Here is a 9873-nt window from a genome sequence, read left to right on the forward strand (position 1 = left end):
CTGACAGTATAGTTGTGGAGGCAAGATATATATGCACAGAAAAATGTTATGGACTGAATATTTGTATCCCCCTAAATTTTTATGTCAAACTTCTTATTCCCAATGTGATGGTACTTGGGGATGAGAATGTTGGGAACTAATTAAGGTTGGATGAGGTCATGAGGATGGGGCCCTCATGATGGGATTAGTGCTCTTTTGGGAAGAGACACCAGAGAGCTTGCTCTGCCCACCTCCCCTAGGACTGAACCTGAACAAAAAAAAAATGTCATGTGAGCATGCAGCAAGATGGTGGCTGCATATAAGCTAAAAGAAGAGGCCTCAGAATGAAAACTTCCTTGCCAACACCTTGCTCGTGGACTTCCCAGACTTCAGAACTGTGAGAAATAAATTTCTGCTGCTTAAGTCATCTAGTCTACAGTATTTTCTTATGGCAGCCTGAGCTGACTAATATAAGTAAGTTATAATTTTTAAAAGTAGTTCAAGACAGTAAGTGCCTAGCACTAAGTGAAGAATATGATAAATGTTTTAGGGGCAGAAGAGTCTGAGCAGCTGTGGTGATAGAAGAAGACTCCTAGGGCTTAGTGGGATTGGGGTGGGGTAACAGGCTGCAGACTCACAAGCAAGAGTACTTAAGGATCATGCAGATTCGGATGTGCCTACTCATAATTCATATGATTGATCTGAGCTAACAGAACTCTTAGGGCTCTGTATTTGTCCTCTCTGACTGACATACTTGTCTCCCCTTCTTCATCTAGTTAATGCCTCTTCAGCCTCAAGACAGTTTAAATGTTTCATCTTCAAGAAAGCCTTTGCTGACTCCCAGGTTTGGTTGTGATACCCAGTTACAGAATTCCTTGAACTTTTCCTTTATGGCAGTTTCCATAACGATATTTAAATAATTAATTTGCATAAGGTTTTATTAATGCTTGTTTACCTCACTGGACTTCAAGATCTATAAGTACCCAAATTGGGTATTTTTATGTCCCATTGTGGTTCCAAATTCTGGTACAGTCTTTGTAGGAATTAGGTGCCTAATATTTGTTTGTTGATTGACTAAATGGACTCTCCCCACAGGAGAGTCCTTCCTTGCTGTAGCAGTGACTTATTTTAGACTGAGTCTTTTTTTAGGTAAGAGTTAAGAACTATGTATATAATCAAAGGAATAGTTTGTGGTCTCCCAGGCCATGTTTTAAATGTAAACTGGTTGGCTCAGATCTAGCACAGTCCTCTTCAGAACTTCAACTTGCTTCTGATTTATGGAAATAGAAGAGGATGAAAGCTCAGGGTCAGATGACAGAATAGATTGAATGGAATCCATGGCCAGATAATTTCTATAAGAGGCCAAGGGTGTGGTTCAGCCATTCCTTCAAAATTTTCAAACTTCAATTCATAACAGGCTGAGAACAATTTCTGTTGTTATTTTTTAAAGGTTTCACTTAAAAATGTGAAGAAAATTGACTAAACTGCAAAACTTTTGACTAGAGCCCTTTCCAAGTATTGCCGATAAAACAAACTTAACTCTATTTCTTTTTTGGGCTACTGAGCTCCTTCACTGTTTAGGAAAGGGAGGTGGTGGAGCTAAGCCAGGGATGTTCCTTCCTTTTTGTTAGGTTGTCTGTGAGAATCCTTTGACTACACTCAGGTACCCCAATTTTCAGCTTCCTGTGGTGTCAGATGTTTGGGAGAAAAGGCAAGATCTGTTTTTAGAAACATTTATTTAACAAAGAGTTCAGAAATCCCCATTCTAATAGCTTTGAAATTAGCTACCTCTGACCTCTTTCAGGGCAGTTTCCATCTTTCTGAGATTACCCTGGCAGTGACATTCCTAACTCAGACTCCCAGGTCTCCAGTCCCTCTCCTCCTCCTGCCTTTACAGAGCATGTGGCCATCCCATCTAGATCATGAAGACTGGAGAGCTTGACATAGTCACAACCACTTTTTCCTTTGAACATTATGGCGACTGCAAGACTCATGGCCTTAACAAGACATCTCTAACCAGGGCCCGTGGTTGCAGGAGCTAACAGTGGCCAAACTGATATATCAATGACCAAATGATCAAGACCAAGACCCTGTATATTGACAAGTTAATAATGCTCAGATAACTTTTCTAATATAAAAATCCCTTCCAAGATCTGGATTACACTCACAATCTGGCTGGTGAACCGTTTCTCTAAAAAATATGCCATGAATAAATATAACTCAAAGCCATCTCACATGTTTGAATTCTAGAACACTTCCCTTTTCTATTGGTCACTTATTCTATCGAAAATTCAGCTGAGAAATAGAAGGTAATATTTTGAAAAGCTGACAGGAACCAACTAGATTTCTCAATACACATGTATTAAGTTGATGTGCTTTATGTATATAATCTCTCTGATCTTGACAGTATATTCTTACTCCATACACAATTTTAACAAGTGTAAGAGTATGGTGTCCCAGCTCTTAGTAGATTAAAAACAATATGTTAGAAAGGGCAAACATATTAGGATCATTAAGAGGTCACAAGAGGTGGTTGTATTATGATAAAGAATGCACAGAAATGAGGAAAGGTAGACACAAAAACTACAAATAAACATCTTAGTGCCTGGGGCCATTTTGTGTGTGAGAGGTGGCCCTCTCCACTCATGCTGGGAAGCAGAACATCTATATTGCAACAAGGCAGAGCAATAGGATGTTCGTTGTGTTGACCCTGGATCATCAAGCAAAAAGTAAAGTGGGAAATTTATAACAAGTTACCCTTGCTCGAGCCACAGCAAATAATTCAAAACTTTACAAACATTTTATAGTAAAATAGTTCAAATAAAACACATTGTAAGGCTCTAATAGATAAGCTATGGTTACCTGGAAAATGTATTTCTTTGAAACATCTTATTTTGTGATAATGTCAAATAAATGAGGTGTCTTATGTGGTGAGCACTGAAGAGTACAGATAATGCAATTTTGATTTCATAGACAAACTGAAATATTCATGAGATCATATTTTCTCAAATGAAATTTAATAATAGTATATTGTCGCTCTTCCTAATATGGTTGCAATTGGGGTTGGAGGGGAGGAAGAGACACACACACACACACAAATAGGGGCTCTGTCCTATCAACAAAATATTTGCACATGACTAGTTATGAATATTCCATTGGGAAGCTGTAGGGAAGATAAATTCTCCAACCCGTGTAAACTTCAGTCTGATCAACAACAGATTGAAGTAAGTCAGTTAGTAAATGTTTTCAGTGGAGTAGAGGAATCTCATTTAAACAACCAAAACTAGGGGAAGAAAACCTTAGCATCCTAAAAAGCTTGGCTCTTCATATATCAGTAATATATCCAGTAGACAGAAAGGTACTCAAATCATGTTTGTGTTTATTCAGATTTTCCTTGTTTCTTTTTTTTTTTTTTTTTTTTTTTTTTTTTTTTTTAGGAGACACCAAGGATATTTTCTTCTCCTTTGTTATTAGATTTGTCTTTGTCTGAATTCTTGGGTACTAGGGAGATAAATGCTTTGAAATTACCCAGAGAGAAGTAGATTAATGGTTTTGTTTTTCAAATATCTTAGTAAAAGATTTGAAAATTATTATTTGTGAGGTTGTAAGTAGATACTTAATGAAGCACAGCAAATTGAATATCCCTTCCAGACGCACTTAATTAACACCATGGATCAAAGGCCCAGAAAATAAAACTATTCTAAGCCAAAGTCAGAAATCCTCAGGGGTCATTACTTACCTCTGCTTCCCAAATTTGACTAGTGGGAATGACCCATGCTGTCTAAATGCATTGCTTTGAGTTTGCTCTCTATCTCACAGCCTACGGTGGAGACTATGAGGTGCTGGTAGGATTTGTGCAATGTCTCATCTATCACCAGTTTGGGGAACTTAGCTAAGGTTACTCAGAAACCCAAAGTTTCAGTAATCAGATTTTTAAAATAAATTATTTCAGGGCAATAAGTATCTATAGTAATGAGAAAAATGAGAGTTAGTGATGACAGCCTGGGTCACTCTAAGAAATCCTCAGGACTACTGTGACAAATATTTGCTGATGGAAGAAAGATCTTCCCACTCAGAAATGTTCCACCCCACTCCTATCTGTCCTGGGCCATAGTTCTTTTATACCTCTGTGCCACAAATTCGGTAGGTGCTTGTTAAATTAGGTCCAATCCTCTACTGGTAATAATGGATTCCCCATACACCTGTTCTTTTCCTAACTCAAATTTCATTGATGAGGGTCCATTTCTTTTTCCACACCTGGTTCACCTGCTTTGGGAGGGAGTGGGCTCTTGGAATCCAGTCCTAATATGGTTCTACGTAACAGGAAAGACCATCTTCTTTCTACTCCAAGTCAATGACCGTATGGTCCTGGTTCTAAACTTGAAAAATTGTGTACTATCTCCAGCTGTGCCCTGACAATTTCTCCCCATGAGTAATGGGACACTATGGTTCAAAATGGTGAATGGCAATAGCAACAGTAATTTTTAAAAGATGTTATAGTTTTTAAAGCACTTTTATGTGCATGATCTATTGTGAATTTCAAAACAATCTTGTGGATTAATTTTTCATCCTTATTTTACAGATGAAGAAGCTGAAGGAGAGTGACTTATCCAAAGTCACACACCGAGGAACTGGAAGGAGATAAATGCACTGAGGCCTTCTGGGTCTATGCATTCTACCTGTGACTGTTGCCTCTCTTGGCCATCCCAGAGCATCATGTGATGCTGTGATATAACAACAGCAGCAACAACAACAAGAAATCAATGTGGTCCCTTGTACGTGTAGGTTATATGGATACCATGAAAGGCTGTTCAAATCCATCTTCTTGTACTTCATGTGACAATGGCAGATAGTCAGGTTCACAACTACGCCAAATGTCATGCCCAGCGTCAGGTTCCAGTCCATGCTGAGGTTTGAGGGAGTGGGTGGATGAGCACAAAGAACACTTGGGGGGCCACAGGCAGGTGAAGGATGATTTTATTCAGCAGCAGCTCTCAACAACAGCTTTCTCACACTGTCTGCCCCGTCTTGGCTTCCTGAGCCAGGGGTCCCACATACAGCTGTGCGGCCAGCTCTCCCCTGACTTCAGGGTCAGCAGCTTAACTCTTTCTCTCTCTGGGCACAAGTGAGTCAAGATGTATCCTGGCTCCCCTCTGTCCATCTGCAAAGATGGACAGCTTTGGCTCTCTCTCTTTCTCTGGTCACCAGCATTCCTGCACAGTGTCAACAGGACAGTTATACCTTTTACAGACAATAGTGGCATAGAGCCAAGTGATGTGTCTTCCTTATGTTATAGCTATGGCAGTGAGCTTCTCTATGTTATGTCTACGTGGCTATGATAACAAGGGGAGTTGTATGCCTGCGCTCTAAACTCACTGAGTCACTCTGGATGTTTACCTTGGCCTATTCCTTGAGCAAAGCACAACCATGTTCCTTACACAGACATTTCCAAGTTCTTTGGAATTTGTGAGGAATGAAGCCTTGGAAGGAGATAAAACCAATGGGTCCTTCTGGCAATGAAGTCCTTGACCTAATTAGCACCAGGCTGTATCTAATGGAGAGCACAATCATGTGTAATGAATAGATTAAGCTGCTTTCATTAAAGGGTAGAGAAACCCAGAAAATGCCTATAAATGCATATTATCCCACATTAAAAATAAGTTATGTGCCCTTCTGTATATTATCTCTGATGAAATGAGTGAATTTACTCGTGTCTTTCTTTTGGAACAGAAATTCTAGAAAGAAACTGGCAAAAGTGAGGCCAGTGTTGGAGTGCTGCTGGGACCCCTGCTGCACCACACAGGTTAGCACACATTTCAAAAGAATCATAACTTCCACACTCCTGTGGTCCTACTAGCTCAATTAGAGGGCCAGCCTGGCCTTCTTCATCATGCCCTGTGGGAATACCCTTTGATATTGCTAAGGATCCTAGAGCCGAGTGACAGAACAGAATGAAAAGCTGACTCCAGGAGAGTATTTGATCTCTGAGTTGGGTCACAGTGAGAGCAGACACCTGCCTGTAAGAATAGTCTCATGCTCACTGAATCTATCAGTCTGGGCCAGGCTAACTGCAGCCAAATGCAGGCGTTTACCTAAGCTAACCCTTGAATGACTGGCTGTGTACCAGCAATAAGCATATTCACTGAGTCTGGAGTTCCAGATAATCATAATCTCAGGTCTGTTTCCAGAAGCAGGTTTGTTCAGTTTCTGTATTCAGACTTCTTGCTGTAACTGTTATAGAAAACAAGACAACCTGTCTAACAGATCCCCCACACCTGAATCAGAGGGGAAAAAAATAGCAATGCTTCAACCCCAGCCATTCTTATCCCCACCACCACTTCTCACGTAGATCCTGAGACACTAGCCTTTTCCTTACTATTTTAACTGAGACAAGAAATTAAGATGGAGGAAGATGGAGAGATGAATAAAATGGGATGCACAAGGCAGAAGGAGACATGGATTATGAGGCAGGTTTCTGAGTGGCTGTTGTGCCTGGGGCAATAAAATATTAAAACCCCATGCAAAATGAAAGATTATTTTGTCTCCTTTGTGACCTTAGACAACCAATTTCCTTCAGTACAGTTAAAGACTGTAGCATAATGTGATGAACATTATTACTGAGAACAACCAGCTTCTCAAGTGTGGCTTGGTGGAAAGGCAAAGTAGCCATCTATTAGCTTCAAGGCATGCTTTCCCCTCCTCCTGTACTAGCAAATGGCCATTGCAGTATACACAGAGCCACCTCCCTCTGAGGTTCCACAGTATGAACAGAACCAATTTCCTTCTGAGATTCCACAGTATGTGCAGAGCCACCTTCTTTCTGAGGTTTCACAGTTTATCCAGAGCCCTGCACCCCACTCTAAGGTTCTACAGTATATACAGAGCCAGCTTCCCTTTGATGTTCCATAGTATGTACAGAGCCATTCTCCTTCTGAGGTATCACAGTATATGCAGAGCCACCCTCCCTTTGAGATTCCACAGTATATGCAGAGTCAGCCTCCCTCTGAGATTCCACAATATATACAGAGCCAACCTCCCATTGAGGTACCACAGTATATGCAGAGCTAGTCTCCCTCTATGGTACTGAAGTAGAGAACAATAATAATACATAATAAGGAAAAAAAGGAATAAGCTAAATTAGATGCAATTCCTATCTCTATTTGGTACAATTTTTCAGCAGCAAGAAAAAGACTGAAATATGAGAAGTGGAGAGAAAATGTGTCTGTCCCATTAAAAGTTAAGAAAACCATAATATCATAACCATTTTTGGTATGAATCAAGTGTTCAGAATCCTTATAAATAGGACATAATGTTCAATGTTTGGCCTTAGAAAAGAAACTAATATAAAAAGCTACTAGAGGAAAACAACAAATTGAGGCCCATTTCAACATAAATTTATGAAAAATTATAGTGTCTAGTCTCTAAAAAAAGGAACTTCAGAAATCTTTTTGGATTTCAAGGATTAGTTTTGCTTAAATCAAATGGCATTAGTAATGGTTCAATTATATTATTTACAGTAACCTTCAGGAGATCATGAAGACCACCTTCAAATATGGTCTATAAGTTTTTGGAAACATTTGCTTTTGTAGCAATGCACACTGCTGTGTGACCCACATGGGCACATAGGTTGTTAAATTTTCAAAATATGGTACTCTGTGGGGACAGAATTGAAGGAATAAATTATTTTCTCTAGTTAATGCCTCAGGTTAGAGACCTTCCTTAATCTGGCATTGTTGCTGGCAGGATTGCCTAGAAGCATAATGTATGACTCGCAAGTACATATGGCAATCACATTTAAGACAAGACCTGGGTATGAAGTTCCATTTCCACCTGCTGTGCCATTTGCACTAATGAAGGTTTCACAAAAAAGACCTATTCAGCCTGGGTGGTTCTAGCCACACCTAAGGGAGGAATGAAGCATCTGTTAATTGGAAGTCATGGTTTTGGGTTACCTTAATGAAGACAGAAAAAATAATCATGTTATATTTTTCCAGATATTAAAAAAATAGAAAAAATAATGTCACTGTTGCCTACTGACATCAAATTTTTTTAACTATGCTATGTTAGAACTAGAAGGGCTTGGGCTCAAGACAAAGTGGGACCTGAGAAAAGCCTGGGTTCAGAGGAGACCTCTGGGCATCATCAAGACTCAGAAGCTATAGTGGCACATCCCTGCCAGTGGAGCTGAAGCAAGGATGTCCTGTCTGAGGTCATGGTGGTACGGAAATATCCTAGGCTATGTTTGACCACGCAGAGGCCAACATCAGCATGTTTCTGGAGATGGAATGATGGGAGGAGGAAGGCAATGATTTTCTGGGAAAGCCCATTTATAAGATCCATGTGGGGCCTTGGAGACTCTATAAATAGTCAGTATCCTTCCCAAGGTTACACCTCAATGATTGTTGCCTTTTATCTCTGTGCTTTTATTTTGCAACAGTCCCCCAAATACAGGAAGGATTACATCTTAGCCAGTGGGGACCTTCCAGTCCAACTTGACATCAGAGCTAGGATTAGGGTGAGATGAATAAGGTATCATGCACATGTAGGATCAGATTCTGTTTGTATTATAAACTTTGATATTTTCTTCATCATGGATTTTGGGTCATTGCTTTTTCAAAAATATCACATAAAATATTATTTATCTTAATAACCTGTATTTTTACCCACCTTAAATTTTGAGCCTGAGGTGAATGCCTCTCTTGCCTCACCCTGTTCCCATGATTTGGCCCTTGACTTGTCCTAGGATATGATCTCCACAGCAACAGACTAAACCAATGATCCCATGGGTGCTCATGGAGTTTAGGGAATTGTACCTTCTAGTGATAGGGAAGAGGCACTTTCTGCCCCAGGACCTAGGAGAGATGGTAAAAAGTCAGCAAACTTCCATGGCTTGGGTTTTTATTAAGGATTGGCCATCTCTTCTTCACAGGCACTTTTATACATGCAGTGTAGTTAAAATCAGTATAATTTCTTTAAAAGTAGAAACCAAACTCAGTCATGTTTTGATTTAGTACTGAAAATAAATGAGAATCCACTGCTCCTGGAATGAAATGAATCCAGCCATTTTTATCATCCTCTATTTGCTTGGCAATGAAAAAGACTTTTTGAAACATAAACATGATGAATGGTTCAAAATTAATTTGAGAGTTATGAAATGAGTTTTACCTAATAAAACAAAAAAATGGCAGCAAGGAACACTTTTCTGTAGAGAAATAAGAAATCTATCCTACAGGGAGAGTTGCTCAGAGAGTTGCTTTTTGCTGTGCAGCTTATGTTTAATCCCCACTGTGGTCAATAGTTATCAGGCTTTTGAAGAGGTTGGGCTGGGCCTTGGGACAAGTATTAACACAGTCAATATTGTTTTTTCTCTAATGACTCTCTATAGTCTCCCTTTTACATGTTTTCTTTCCCTTTAGAACCCTTTCCTGATGACCTTATATATTCTTGCAAGCAACCTGTAATGTGCTCCAGCTGCTTTCCTTTTTTGTCTCCTCACCCCATCCGTCAGGACTGGCTGTAAGTAATAGCTGGATCATGGGTTTATATTCTCATGACTAGAGGCAGGTAGTCCATGGATGGTGTAAATTATTTTAATCTAGGCCTATTATTACCCTTAAAAAAAACTTACATAGGGAAGAGATTCATACAAGTTTGTTTTTTAAGTGATATATCTTTAATACCCATAAATACTGGGTAGAACATGATGGGTAGATGGTAAATTAAATGGATGGGAAAATAAGAGAACTGGGTGGAAGTTTGAAGGCTGAACATAGATTCTAACATTTAGGAATTCAACTAAACACAATTCAGAGGTCTGGCATATGCTGGGTTAAAGTTAGACCAAAGGGCTGCAATGCATCTGAAGAAAATTGTCTCTAGAATTCATGCCTCAAG

General features: G+C 39.6%; 1 long non-coding RNA gene across 1 annotated transcript; it reads left to right on the forward strand.

Annotated features, from left to right (window-relative positions):
* Window positions 1-645: 645 nt before the first annotated feature.
* On the forward strand, window positions 646-9634 carry LOC105487451 (uncharacterized). Its single transcript, XR_011624314.1, has 4 exons — window positions 646-823; window positions 4562-4754; window positions 5710-5782; window positions 9396-9634. It is a non-coding gene; the product is annotated as an uncharacterized lncRNA (long non-coding RNA).
* Window positions 9635-9873: the final 239 nt, after the last annotated feature.

The sequence above is a fragment of the Macaca nemestrina genome, chromosome 6 (assembly GCF_043159975.1).
Source record: "Macaca nemestrina isolate mMacNem1 chromosome 6, mMacNem.hap1, whole genome shotgun sequence".
In the NCBI taxonomy this organism is placed as follows: Eukaryota; Metazoa; Chordata; class Mammalia; order Primates; family Cercopithecidae; genus Macaca; species Macaca nemestrina.